Raw genomic sequence first — 13,139 nt, 5'->3', positions numbered from 1 at the left:
GGAAGGCCTTCTCCGGCGAGCTTCCAGGGAGGTGAGGAGCGCCCAAATCCAGATCCACGGCGCATCGTCCTGTCGTCGACCTGAGCCGCGGCCATCCATGCAGGGCCGGCAGAAGCCAGGATGGAGATGCCAGAAACCCTAGCCTAGCCTAGCCATGGAGGTACGACGCCTCAACCTCCGGCGACGGACGACGGCTGCAGGCCATCTCCGGCGACGGATCTCCGACCCCGACCATGGTGCGTGCGGCTGCAGGCCATCTTCTTCATCTCCCCTCCCCTCCCCTCATTGGTTCGTTTTATCTGCAGGGCAGGCTGCTCCGGACGAGCTGCTACTGCTGCTACAGGTGCACGACGCATGGCTGCTCCCTCCTCCTCTGCCTACTGCAGGTGGACATGGTGAGCACATCTTATCTAGCTTGCCAATTTGATTGATTGCAATTCTTCTTTCTGGTGGTGTTGATTGCCATTGTGCAGTTCAATTCAGTTTCAATCTGAATGCACCTCTCGGTCTCTTCCTCCTCTCTTGTGCTTTTGCATCTCCATGCCCAGATTCGGGCTTAATTAATTCCATTGCCTGCTGTTTATGGACGGATTGTTAGGTTAGATTGCTCACTTTATCCATCTCATCATGTCTCCTGAATGAATAAATGAATGAATGAATAAATGAATGAATGAATAAGCACTTTAATTGATGCTTGCTGGTTGGATGGATGGATGTCGTACATGCCATGCTTTTGGGTTAATTTGTCCGTCAAATTGATCCATTGGCCCGCTTGGTTCAATTTATCTGATGCCACAAGTGGCGTCATTTTTATTCTGTATGGACTGCCATTATAATGTACGTACATGCCACTGAACATTCAGTCTTTACTTGTGTGTAAGACCGGACTTTCTTCCGTTGTCAACGCAACTCGACGCAAGACCAGTGCCTTGGTCGCTTGCTCCGGTGTGGTGCAGCCGAGCTGAGCCAACGACCATGCCGTGTACGAGGGAAAACTCCCCTCCGACAAGACGGCTCCTAGCTCGGGTAAGCAGCAGCACCCCCATGGTCGTTTTAGTTTTCAGAGAGCCCTTTTTTGTGTGTCAGCTGATGATGCCTTCATTCTCTTGTCCATTGAGGATCCTCAACAGGCAAGAACAAGTTCCACCGCCGGTCTGAAACTCGTCCCAACTGGGCAAGGGATTCTCTCACTACCTTCTAATTAAGTGAGTAGTCAACATCTTCAGGGCCCTTTACTCTGCTTTCTTTCTACTTCAAGCAAGGAGATGATTTATATGCATCTAAACAAGTAGTTGTCGCTGCACTGCTATAACAATCAATGTACATGCATAGCTCTAAGCTCTAGCCTAGTGAGCTACACTGCCTCTGTTTGTCAACATGCTGAATATATGAACCCAGAAAATTTTAGAACTTCTCTGTAAAAATTGGTTGCTAGCTCTGTATCTCAGCCCCTTCTCATTTGTTTGTTTGATTTGGATGGAGTAGGAGTCATCCATGGACGACATCGACGATGAGGTCTTGGTCTTGTATGATGCGTGTGTGGACAGTGTTGGTCTATTCATACGCTAGGGTGTGGCCTGATGAGGTCTTGGTCTTGTATGATGCGTGTGTGGACAGTGTTGGTCACTTACTAGCTATGGTTCTTTTGCTGCTGGACAGTGTTATTTCAATTTGTACCCCATCTAAGCTGCTCACTGTTTTCGTTACCTAATTGCTACTGGATGCAGAAAAATGTGTAAGCTTTATATGCCAAAAGGTTATGCATTTACTCATGAAGCATTTCTTGCAAATGGAAGATTTTGGTGTCCATGATTAGTGACGATCCTCAAGTAGGATGAATCTTTAGTTTTGATGGGTCTCAGATTTACTTTTGTTAAGTTGTGATGATATAGTGTTTAATTTGAGCATGTTCCACGTAATGCAATGGACTGTTCCAATGGTTGGGCGCTACTGCAAGGCCCATCTTTATCTTTGCTCTTGCACATGATGGATGGTCAAGGACTAGTTAAGTAGGTCATTTTGCGACCAAATGAATGGTCTTCCAGTTTGGTATCTCTAAATGATGATTACATATTAGCGTGTTCTTCAGTTTGGATATACATTTATGTGTAATAGTGAATTATGTCTTGGAAGGCATGTTACTTATTTCCTGTTGATTCATTGGACATCGCATGACAATCTCTAAGAAGGTTGTCCATTTACTGATCAATCATTTCTTGCACGATTTTGTTGTTGATGATTAGTGTTAAACCTCATATGTCCTCTGCAATTCATTTCCATTATAATCTTACTCATACAATATTCACACCATGTAATTCTGGAAATATATGCTCATATCTAATTCTGCATAAAAAATGACAGTATTGACATGTAATAAATAATTTGTTTGTATTTCTGTTTATTTTGTTACATTTTCCAGGGATAAAGTGAAGAAAAAGAAGAAAAGATTACTAGAAGATTAGTTTTAGGATTTTCTTTTATTTCCTTGCAATTTTCCTTTTATTGGATACTTGTAAAGACATTGTAATATTCTTACTATAATAAAAAATATGATTCTATTTCATTTTTTGTTTTTAAATTATTTTCCTTATAGGCTGTTTTCTGTAAATTTGGATTTTTTTGTTTTCCAAATACATTACTAGTGGCGCATCATCAACTAGTGCGTCGTTAGTAAGCCAGAGCACATGGGTAAATATGGCCCCTGGGAGGCATACTAATGGCGCATTGTGGGATATACTAATGGCGCACTGCGTGATGCGCCATTAGTATACCAGATACTAATGGCGCACCAGTGGTGCGCCATTAGTAAAAAATACTAGTGGCGTGGTACTAGTGGCGCACCAGTAGTGCGCCATTAGTAGGCAAAACTGGTGCGCCACTAGTAGGCTTTTTCCTAGTAGTGAAAGGATTTGACGGTCGATAGCGGAGCTGATGTGAGCATCGGCACACAACCAGTTGAAGAAAGAATGCAAGGGCATCATATTATAGAACATCTGAATGATTCGATGCTTAGATATCAAAGGAATTATGATATCCAAATCGAAGGATCAGAAGAGGACGCTCTGATCAAAGGGTGGATAAGTTCAATAGACCTAAGGGTACAATTGACGACAAATAGATTGGTCGAGAACAAGCTCATGTTTAAAATGACGTCTGAGCCGAAAAGATAATTTAAAAGGATCAACTGATGATTGCATGCATTCGCACTCAGGTTGAATCAATAGGATCAAAATGATGGTGCCTAAGGATACTAACGAATATTGCCAGACATATAGAAAGCATCCATAATGCAAGCAGATAAAGAAGATCAAGAGCAATAGGCTACTGAGGATTTCGGAAGATCGAATGGCATTTCAAAGAATTTTGCGAAACACCTGAACAACTGGGGATGAACGAATCCCCAATAAGGGTGAGGAATTATTCATACATGTATTCATGAGGAAAAGGAGCTGCAAGGCAGTAAGCACAAAGGATTCTCGGAACAGCAGAAAGTAGTTCAAGGTATCTTGTACTAACAAGAGTAATGGAGAATGAAGGTATGGATGGCAAGTATAAGTAGCTATCCATAGGGATGTCTCGGTGGTAGTGAATTTACAAAGGCGGTGGGCACAAGTGTCTCGGTAAAACATCGAATAGCATCTTCGAAAACTTCTGGTGCAGCAGGCGATCATCTGTAATAAGGGGCTCTCCGGGTGGAAGTAGTTACGAGAACCTAAAGTCAGAGTAAGTAAAATCGTTTAACCCGAATAGAAGAGATGTCAGAGTCCCAGAGTATAGGTCGAGAAATAAAAGATCCTAATACCACCCAGTGGCGACGTGGGACCGTAAGCCGCACAACCATGTTAGTAAAAAAAAATTCAATGACTAGACTCAACTTCGGCCAAGGAGTTGGAAAGGGGGATTCCTACAGGCAGTCGGCTCTGATACCAACTTGTGACGCCCCCTTAATACAAGCGCGAGCTTACGGTCCAATGCAGCGCGCGCCGCTTAGTCGCTGACGTAAAAAAGAGCTTCGGCTGATACCACGACGCCGAGTGCCCATAACTGTTCCCACGTAGTTGGTTAGTGCGTATAGGCCAGTGGCCAGACTCAGATCAAATACCAAGATCTCGTTAAGCGTGTTAAGTATCCGCGAACGCCGACCAGGGCCAGGCCCACCTCTCTCCTAGGTGGTCTCAACCTGCCCTGTCGCTCCGCCACAAAGTAACAGTCGGGGGCCGTTGGGAACCCAGGCCCACCTCTACCGGGATGGAGCCACCTGCCCCTTCAGCCCCCATCTCCGAACAGTATCATAAGTAATGTAACAGTATAAAGTATATAGCATATGCCCGTGATCACCTCCCGAGTGATCACGGCCCAGTAGTATAGCATGGCAGATGGACAAGAGTGTAGGGCCACTGATGGAACACTAGCATCCTATACTAAGCAGTAGGATAGCAGGTAAGGGTAACAACTGTAGCAACAATGACAGGCTATGCATCAGAATAGGATTAACCGAAAGCAATAACATGCTACACTACTCTAATGCAAGCAGTAGAGAGAAGGAATAGGCGATATCTGGTGATCAAGGGGGGGGCTTGCCTGGTTGCTCTGGCAAGAAGGAGGGGTCGTCAACACCGTAGTCGTACTGGGTAGCAGCGGCGTTGGTCTCGGTGTCTAACGAGATAAGAGGGGGGAAGAAACAATAAATATAATGCAAACATAAGCATGACGATGCAAGACATGACAATGAGCGGTGCTAGGTGTGCCCTAACGCGGTAGGAGGTGATACCGACGAATGGGGAAACATCCGGGAAAGTATCCCCGGTGTTTCGTGTTTTCGGACAGATGAACCGGAGGGGGAAAGTTGCGTGTTTGCTATGCTAGGGGCGCGTGGCGGACGAACGGGCTGCGTGTTCGGATTCGTCTCGTCGTTCTGAGCAACTTTAATGTACAAAGTTTTTCCATCCGAGCTACGGTTTATTTCATATTAATTTTAAAAGATTTAATTTAATTTTAGCATTTATTTAATCATTTTAATTCAACAATATCCAGAACAGTACATACTGGCGTCAGCATGATGTCAGCAGTCAACAGGGGAGTTGACTGGTCAACTGACGTGTGGGTCCCGTTCGTCATTGACTGTTTAGTCTAATTAGGGTTTAACTAATCTAATTACTGTTTAATCAAACTAACTGCTCTCCACCACCAATGGCGATCTCTAGCTGCCATCACCATGGAAGGCCTTCTCCATTGGGACTCTGCTCCTGGTTTGTCCCTGGCCGATCAGGTGAGACGTAAGTTTGGTTCTACGGTGCACTTCTCCCCCTCTCGGGACACCAAGGAATTCTTTTTGGTGGTCTCCTTCTCCTCGGCTTCATTTCCCCTCACGAATGACTCGGTTGGATTGGCTTTGCAATGTTGCATTGGGGGAATTTGCTCTGGTTTCAATGTTGTTGCTCTTACCTCTCGATCATTCCGTTTTTCTGTGGCCAACAACAAGGTGGGGCATTTCATTTACGGTTTAAAGGATCGTGTCTGGCCAGACTTTGTATGCCATTTCCATCTGTTCAATGGCCGTTTTGCTAAGCATTATTCTGGTTCTCATTGGCATGCGGATCAAGAGTTGGTCGAGATCTTGGATCGTCAACCTGTGGCCCTATCTGCTTCTTTGGATTTTCTACGTAAGGGTCAGTCCAATGATCCCTCGTCGCCAAAGAACTCAGCAAGTTTAACCTTGTTAATCTGAAGCATTGGAATTTCTCTAATACGCATGATCATGAGGCCTCTACTTCTTCGATGATTGATCGCCATGATAAAATTCAAATTCAATTTGGGTCTATCTCACCGCCACCTCAGCAGAGCGGCATTAGCGCCTTACCCACTGACCGCCTAGCATTAATGGAGCATTATATTTCCCAGGCGGAGTCAGAGGCCGATATGGTTATTGAGTGTATTTCTTTTGGGCAATTCAAATGCCCGGTGCGTGCCCAGTACCCACCACTTCCGCAATGTTTTCTCAAGTCTGCTTTCCGTTATGCCCCTCCCCATGACATGTGGCCCCCGATGCTCAGTGCTAAGCATAAGGCTGATTTAGCCCAGGCAGATTATTCCGCGGATGACATTCATTCTCTTGCCACTAATTGGGCCGCCCTTTGCGCTAGATGCCTTCAATGGGGGCACTGCAAGATCGCTTGCCAAGCTCGCCTGATATGCATTAATTGATCGGGCCCTGATCATAAAACAGGGGATTGCCCAAAACGTAGCAGCCGTGACACTCGTTCCCTGCCTGGGTCAAACAAGGAGACCGCAATTATTCCCTCGCGATTTCTGGGCCATCCTATTTCCACCAAAGGCATGACCAAAGCTTTAGTGAGGATCGTCCGGTGTGATGCTTGTGGGTTCTATGGCCACATGGCGTCATCTTGCCGCAGAGCCGCTTTCCAAAAGAAGTGGAAATGGGTTGCAAAGGCAATTTTGCCTCCCACCGCCCCCATTCAGGCTTCAGCTTCCGCCTCGAGAACCCAACAGACCTCACCCCGTCCCGTCCCATCGCCACAGTCTGACTCTCTGCTGCAACTTGCGCCATTGCCGTCCCATCCAACTATATTTGCACTATCTCCCTCTCCTTTGCCCCGCTCCACAACAATGGCGAACTTTCCACTGAACCCTGTGCCTTTCCTCCCGCCGGGTTTCGCTGTTGAGCCAGGGCCGGCCGATCATCTTGTACGCAGCGGCATGGTCGTTGGACCGATTACTCCTCTCAGCCATGAGTTCCTGGCCATTGCAGAAGCCAGCGCGTATGTGCCCCTGCATCGCCGCGTCATCGTCCGCAATCAGGTCGCTAATCTGCTTCAGGAATCGCAGCTTTTTACTACTGAGGTCAGTGATCACCCCTTTGGCATTGGGCTTTTTGGATTTGTGGATTCCTTTATGAGAGATACTGCTGTGAACACTCCGCTTGAGCTTGAAGACGAAGAACTGCTGATTACTTTCGTTCCGCATAATGCGGCTCTTAACCATCGAGCTGCACCATTTGGGCCTGAGCTTTGGATCATGTTGTTTGGTTTCCCGTATGATTACCAAACGGATTATTACATCACTAAGGCCTTGGGTGGATATGGTTCCTTGGTTTCATGGTATAATCCTCGTCAGGATCGCAGATTCATCCTTCTGAAAGCCAGAGTAATTAGTTTGCGCCTCATCCCCAAGAGCTTTGTGGTATGGTAGCTTGGCGGTGCGCGCGACAGCTGGACAGTCGTAGTCACCATCCTTCGCAGCAACGACTGGAATGGGCTCCTCCCTGACGTCCCTGCTGCACCTGAGGAACAGCCACCCCCTGATGGTAACCCGCATCCGCAGTTTGGCCCTGAACTCACTGCAAAACAGCTTTATCAGCAGCAAGTTCACAATTGGCTCGTTCAGAATGGTGCACCTGCAGCTGGCAACAATGCGGCTCACCAGGTGGATGACAATGCTGGTTGGGGCGCTTGGGATGCGCCCGCTGCTCCTCCACTCCCGCAAATGCCGCCCCATCTGGTGAACTATCAAGCCTGGCTTGCTGCGCAGGGTCTGACAGTGCAACATGGATTAGTTCCTGAAAACAACGTCACTGACAATGCATTCCAAGCTTGGAATGACTCGATCACCCAATCTGACAGCTCAACCTCGACCCAGTCTGACCTTTTCTTCCTGGCTGATCCAACAATGCAGTTGTCTGACAGTGCAAGCTCTGAATCTCTTACCATCTCACTGGAGATCAATGATCAAGGTGTCAGATTTGGCTTATCTGCTCAAGGTGATGAGATCCTCTCCAGGCTGCTGAATGACCCAATCCCACGCCTGAATCTCAACGCCTTCATCTTCCAAGCTGTTAGTCCAATGCTTGCAACATTTGGGCCTTGGAGGGAGGGGTTTGGTTTGAGAACAAACCCGGTTCAGTTATCTGTTTTGATTACACAGGATTCTTCTGGTCTGAACTTTTCCCAAGAATCAAGCTCTACTTCTGCTTTGGTACCCTCCTCAGTCATCATCGAGGAGCTATCTGATCATGCTAGCTTGGACAACACCAATGAGCCTGCCATGCTGCCCAACACTAAGGACGCCCCTATGGATACAGAACAAGTTGCGCACACTACAACTTCAGCACCTTCTATGATCTCGGAAGCAATTGCACCTAGGGCCACCACTGGTCCATGCTCCCATAGGGCCAGGGCTGCTGCTCCTATCTCCACAACTGAAGTGCGCCGCAGCCTCCGCTCCAACAAGTACGATGGGTTCAAGGTACCCCCCTCTCTGACATTCGCAAGAACACTTCCAAAGTTAAGCCTTGTGTCATTCCGTCTATTGGCACATCAGCTTCTGCTGATTCTTCTGCTGGTGAGATCCCCCCAACTCCTATAGCTTCTCTGCAATCCATTGGAGTTAACAGGTGTGCTATACCTACTGCTGAACTTTCTGAAGAAGCCCTGCTTGCTGAAACTGCCGCGGTGTCTGAACTTTCTGCTCCTGTGACTGACATGGCTGACCAGGGAGAGGATCTCTCCCACAACCCTGCCTAATCTTTGGAGTTCTCTATGACGCTGTTGAGCTGCTGGAATGTGCTCTCATGGAATATTCGAGGGCTCAATTCTGAGAAGAAGCAACTGGCTCTGAATAATGCTATCTCTACCAGTGGTTGTGCTATCGTTTGTCTTCAGGAGACTATGCCTGAGGTTACTTTTGCTTTTATTAAAACTTGCTGTCCTAGACAATTTGATCGTTTTGCTTTTGTCCCGTCGCGAGGCGCCTCTCGGGGGTTGCTAACGATCTGGAAAATTTCGGTCTTCTCTGGTTCGGTAATTTCGTCTGATCCATTTGCGCTAGCCATCGATTTCATTAGCACACAATCCTCTCAGCGTTGGACGTTAGTTAATGTGTATGGGCCTTGCACTGGTACGGACAGAGATGTTTTCACGCAATGGTTGTATAACGTTCAAATCCCCAATAATCAAGACTGGTTACTTTTGGGCGACTTTAACTACATGTGAGGCCCGAACAATTGTAATAAACCTGGGGGTAACATTCAATGACATAATTCGTAAGCAGCAACTGATTGAGCTTCCGGTGAAAGGGAGAACCTATACTTGGAGCAATATGAAGATCGACCCGCTACTTGAGCAGATTGACTGGTTCTTCACATCCTTGCATTGGACCAACGCATACCCTAAGACGCTCGTTAAACCCCTCGGCAAGCCTGTTTCTGATCACATCCCTTGCGTTGTCTCTATCGAGACCAAAATCCCCCGATCCAAGCTCTTTCATTTTGAATCCTACTGGACCCTGCATCCAGGGTTTATGGACACTGTTCGTGAAGTTTGGGAGCGGCCAGTTAGGGACGCAAATGCTGCCACGGTCCTTTGTCGAAAATTCAAAGCTCTTCGACACACTCTCAAAATCTGGAGTAAGCATATTTCTCGTCTTTCAGTGGCCATCACGAACTGTAACGATGTCCTTGCGGACTTAGACGAGCTGGAGAATAAACGAAACCTTTCAATCCCAGAAATGAATTTCAGACGAATCCTAAAGTCACACTTGCTGAGACTGCTCAAATATCAAAAACTCTAATGGAAGAAACGCTTTACTATTCGTTGGATCAAATTTGGAGATGAAAACTCAAAAAATTTCCAAGCAATGGCCACGGAACGCTATCGCCAAAACAATATCTCTTCCTTCACACTTGAGGATGGCACACTGGTTGACAATCATCCTGCAAAAGAAGCCCTCTTGTTTCAAACCTACAAAAACCGCCTGGGGACGGTCTCCCCTTCAGACATGAAATTTGATCTTCCAACCATCATCCCCCGTGCCACCGATCTTGATCAGCTCACCACTCCTTTTACCCATGAGGAAATCGACAATGTGGTCAAAGGTATGCCTCCTGACTGCGCACCTGGACCAGACTGTTTTAGTGGGGCGTTTTTGAAAGCATGTTGGCCCATCATTCGACACGACTTCTATGCCCTATGTGATCAGTTCTATGAAGGTACGTTAGATGTGACAAGTATCAACGATGGTCTAATCACACTCATACCTAAAATCAACTCTTCAGAGACGGTCAACGACTTCAGACCCATTACTCTGCTCAACTGCTGCCTCAAGTTAATTACCAAACTGCTAGCAGACAGACTTCAACGTGTCATCCTTACCCTTATTCACCGCAATCAATATGGGTTCATTAAAGGGCGCACTATACAGGACTGTCTGGCATGGGCATATCAATATCTCTATCAATGTCAAAGCTCGGGTCGGCCAATCATTCTTCTTAAGCTTGACTTCGCCAAAGCATTCGATATTATTGCACACGAACCGATGATTCGCATTATGCAGCAAATGGGTTTCAACGACAAGTGGGTTTCCTGGATCAAGTGCCTCTTCTCCTCGGGTCGCTCGCCCGTCCTTCTTAATGGGGTCCCAGGCCGACAGTTCCTTCGCCGATGCGGTGTGCGGCAAGGTGATCCTCTGTCCCCCCTCATCTTTGTCCTCGCAGCTGAGCTACTTCAAGGCGCGGTCAATGATGCTTTCCGAAGTGGAGATATCAGCTTGCCTTTCCCCTGCAATGGGCAAAATGACTACCCAGTGATCCAATACGCGGACGACACCCTCCTTGTTTTGCCTGCCTGCCCACAACAAGCTACCCGTGTCAAGAACATTCTTTCTGACTATGCATCCTCAATTGGCCTCAAAATTAACTTTCATAAATCCACGCTCATACCAATCAACCTGGACGCAAGTACAACGACTAGCCTAGCCGCTATTGTTGGTTCCAATGTAGGTACAATGCCTTTCACCTACCTTGGCCTACCGCTCGGCACTACAAAACCAACCATCCAGGAATTCATGCCTCTAGTTTGCAAAATGGAGCGTCGCCTCACTGCCACGATCGCCATGATGTCCTATGGGGGCCGTCTCTCCTGGCTCAATGCATCTGTTACACCCCTTCTGGTGTTTGCCATGTGCACGCTCAAGTTCCCTCCGAAACTGATTGAAATTCTAGACAAGATTAGAAGGAGATGTCTCTGGACAAAGAAAACCGATCAAGGCGACAAATGTAATTCGCTAGCAGCCTGGGAGCTGGTGTGCAAGCCCAAGAGTAAAGGTGGGTTAGGAGTGATCAACATTAAAATCCACAATGATGCCCTCTTGTTTAAATTACTGCACAAGTTCTATAACAAACTGGACGTACCGTGGGTTACTATGCTTTGGGATAATCAGTATGTCCACCATGTGCCTCATGCGGTTGATTTGGTCGGATCTTTTTGGTGGAAAGACATTCTCAAATTAACGCCCATTTACCGGGGAATCACCCGTGTCCATGTGGTTGATGGCTCGACTACGCTGCTCTGGAAGGACTTGTGGTCAAATGATGTGCTCCAATCATCACACCCGCGTGCCTTTTCTTTTGCTCTGCATGAAGACATGACGGTCGCTGACTTCTGGGCCAACACAGAGCTGCATGAAACCTTTCACCTACCACTGTCCGCTCGTGCTCTCAATGAGGTGCAATATGTCCAACATGCAGCATCCAACATACACCCATCAACAACAATTTCTGATGTCTGGCACTACACTTGGGGTGCCGCTGAGTACAGACCAAAAGACTACTATAACAGCTTCTTCCGTGACGCAACAGCTCATCCCGTTTTTCGGCCCCTTTGGAAATCAAACTGTACGATGAAAATCAAAGTGTTTGGATGGCTACTGCTACAGGACAGGTTGAACACACGTGACATGCTAAGGAGAAGACACTATGACATTGGGGATGATTTCACATGTCTCCTTTGTGGGCAAAATACGGATGAGACTCTCGAGCATATGATCTTCACTTGCCAGTTCAGCGAAAGGTGTTGGGCCAAGATACGTATTGACTGGCCTGATTTTCAAAATAGGTTCGCTGCGTTGCAAAACGCACAACCCAATTGGCCCAATCCTTTCTTCTTTGAAGTATTCTTCACTGCTGCCTGGAGTTTGTGGAAAGAAAGAAACAATAAACACTTCAGAGGTGTCGCCCCAAGCATTGCATCTTGGTTCCATCGATTCAAAGAGGACCTGGGGCTTTTGCAACATAGAGTTAAGGTTGCACGTAGAGCTGCCTTGCTTTCATACTGTGACACACTTAGTTGAGTCCTACTTTGGCTTTTTTCTTTTTTAACATACATAGAGACAAGTGTATAACAGTGATCATGGCGTAGTTGCCAGCCCCCGGTGGTAACACCAGGAGTGGAGTTGGATGTATGTGAGTTGTATGTCTATGTAAACACCCCATTTATATAGATATATGAAAAATACAGTGGGAGTTCTCTCCCACTGTCAAGTTCCTCAAAAAAACACTAGTTAATTAGATTAATTAAACAGAATTAATTAACTTAGTTAATTCATTAATTAATTAGTTAATCAATTATTTATTTATTTTAATTATTACTTATTTATATTTTTATAATTCTTTTTTTAAACGTTCCAGGGGCGTGGGGCCCCCATGTCATAGGGCCAGGGGGGACTAGCGGGGCGGGCGTTGCAGGTGCCCGACCCGGGCGACGACCAGCGGGTGCGGAGGGGGTGACGACGCCAGGCGCCGGAGATGGCAGCGGCGAGGCCGCGGCGGGGCGGCGCCGGGGCCGCCCTAGCGCGGGCGCTGTCGGGCGGAGCCGGTGCGGCCAGGGCGGAAGCGGGTGAGGGAGTGGGGCGATGCGAGGGCCGGCGGGTGCGGCAAGGCGCCGTGGGGGAAACCGGTGGCCAGGGGCGGCCGGAGCGGCGGGGCTGCAAGGGCGGGGCGGGCGGGGGCGCACAACAGCAGAAGCCAGGGGCGGCGGCGACGGGCGGTGACCGGGGAGCAGCAGGGGAAGCGGGCGGCAAGGCGGAGCAGTGCGAGGGAGGCATGGGCGCGGCAGGGCCGCGGTGAGCGCGACGAGCAGCCGGAGTGGTGGCCGCGGTGGGCGCTGGCGCGCGCCTGCGCGGGACAAGGCCACGGCGAGTGAAGCGGCAGAGCGAGGCGAGGTTCGGGTGTGCGCGCGCGGGGGCACGCCGGGCGGGGCGGGGCGGGGCGCGGCGATGTAGGGACGAGCGAGAGACGAGGAGAGGGGGGCTCACGAGGGGAAGTAGGGGACTGGGCAGCGGGGCTCGTG

General features: G+C 48.2%; 1 long non-coding RNA gene across 1 annotated transcript; it reads left to right on the top strand.

Annotated features, from left to right (window-relative positions):
- The first annotated feature begins 304 nt into the window (after positions 1–304).
- LOC120969808 (uncharacterized) lies at positions 305–1,263 on the top strand. The gene is made up of 3 exons (XR_006669092.2): positions 305–395; positions 882–1,026; positions 1,131–1,263. It is a non-coding gene; the product is annotated as an uncharacterized lncRNA (long non-coding RNA).
- The last annotated feature ends 11,876 nt before the right edge of the window (positions 1,264–13,139 follow it).

Source organism: Aegilops tauschii, chromosome 1 (assembly GCF_002575655.3).
Source record: "Aegilops tauschii subsp. strangulata cultivar AL8/78 chromosome 1, Aet v6.0, whole genome shotgun sequence".
Lineage (NCBI taxonomy): Eukaryota > Viridiplantae > Streptophyta > Magnoliopsida > Poales > Poaceae > Aegilops > Aegilops tauschii.
The sequence above is the reverse complement of the archived record's forward strand: the minus strand, read 5'-3'. Positions and strand labels throughout refer to the sequence as shown.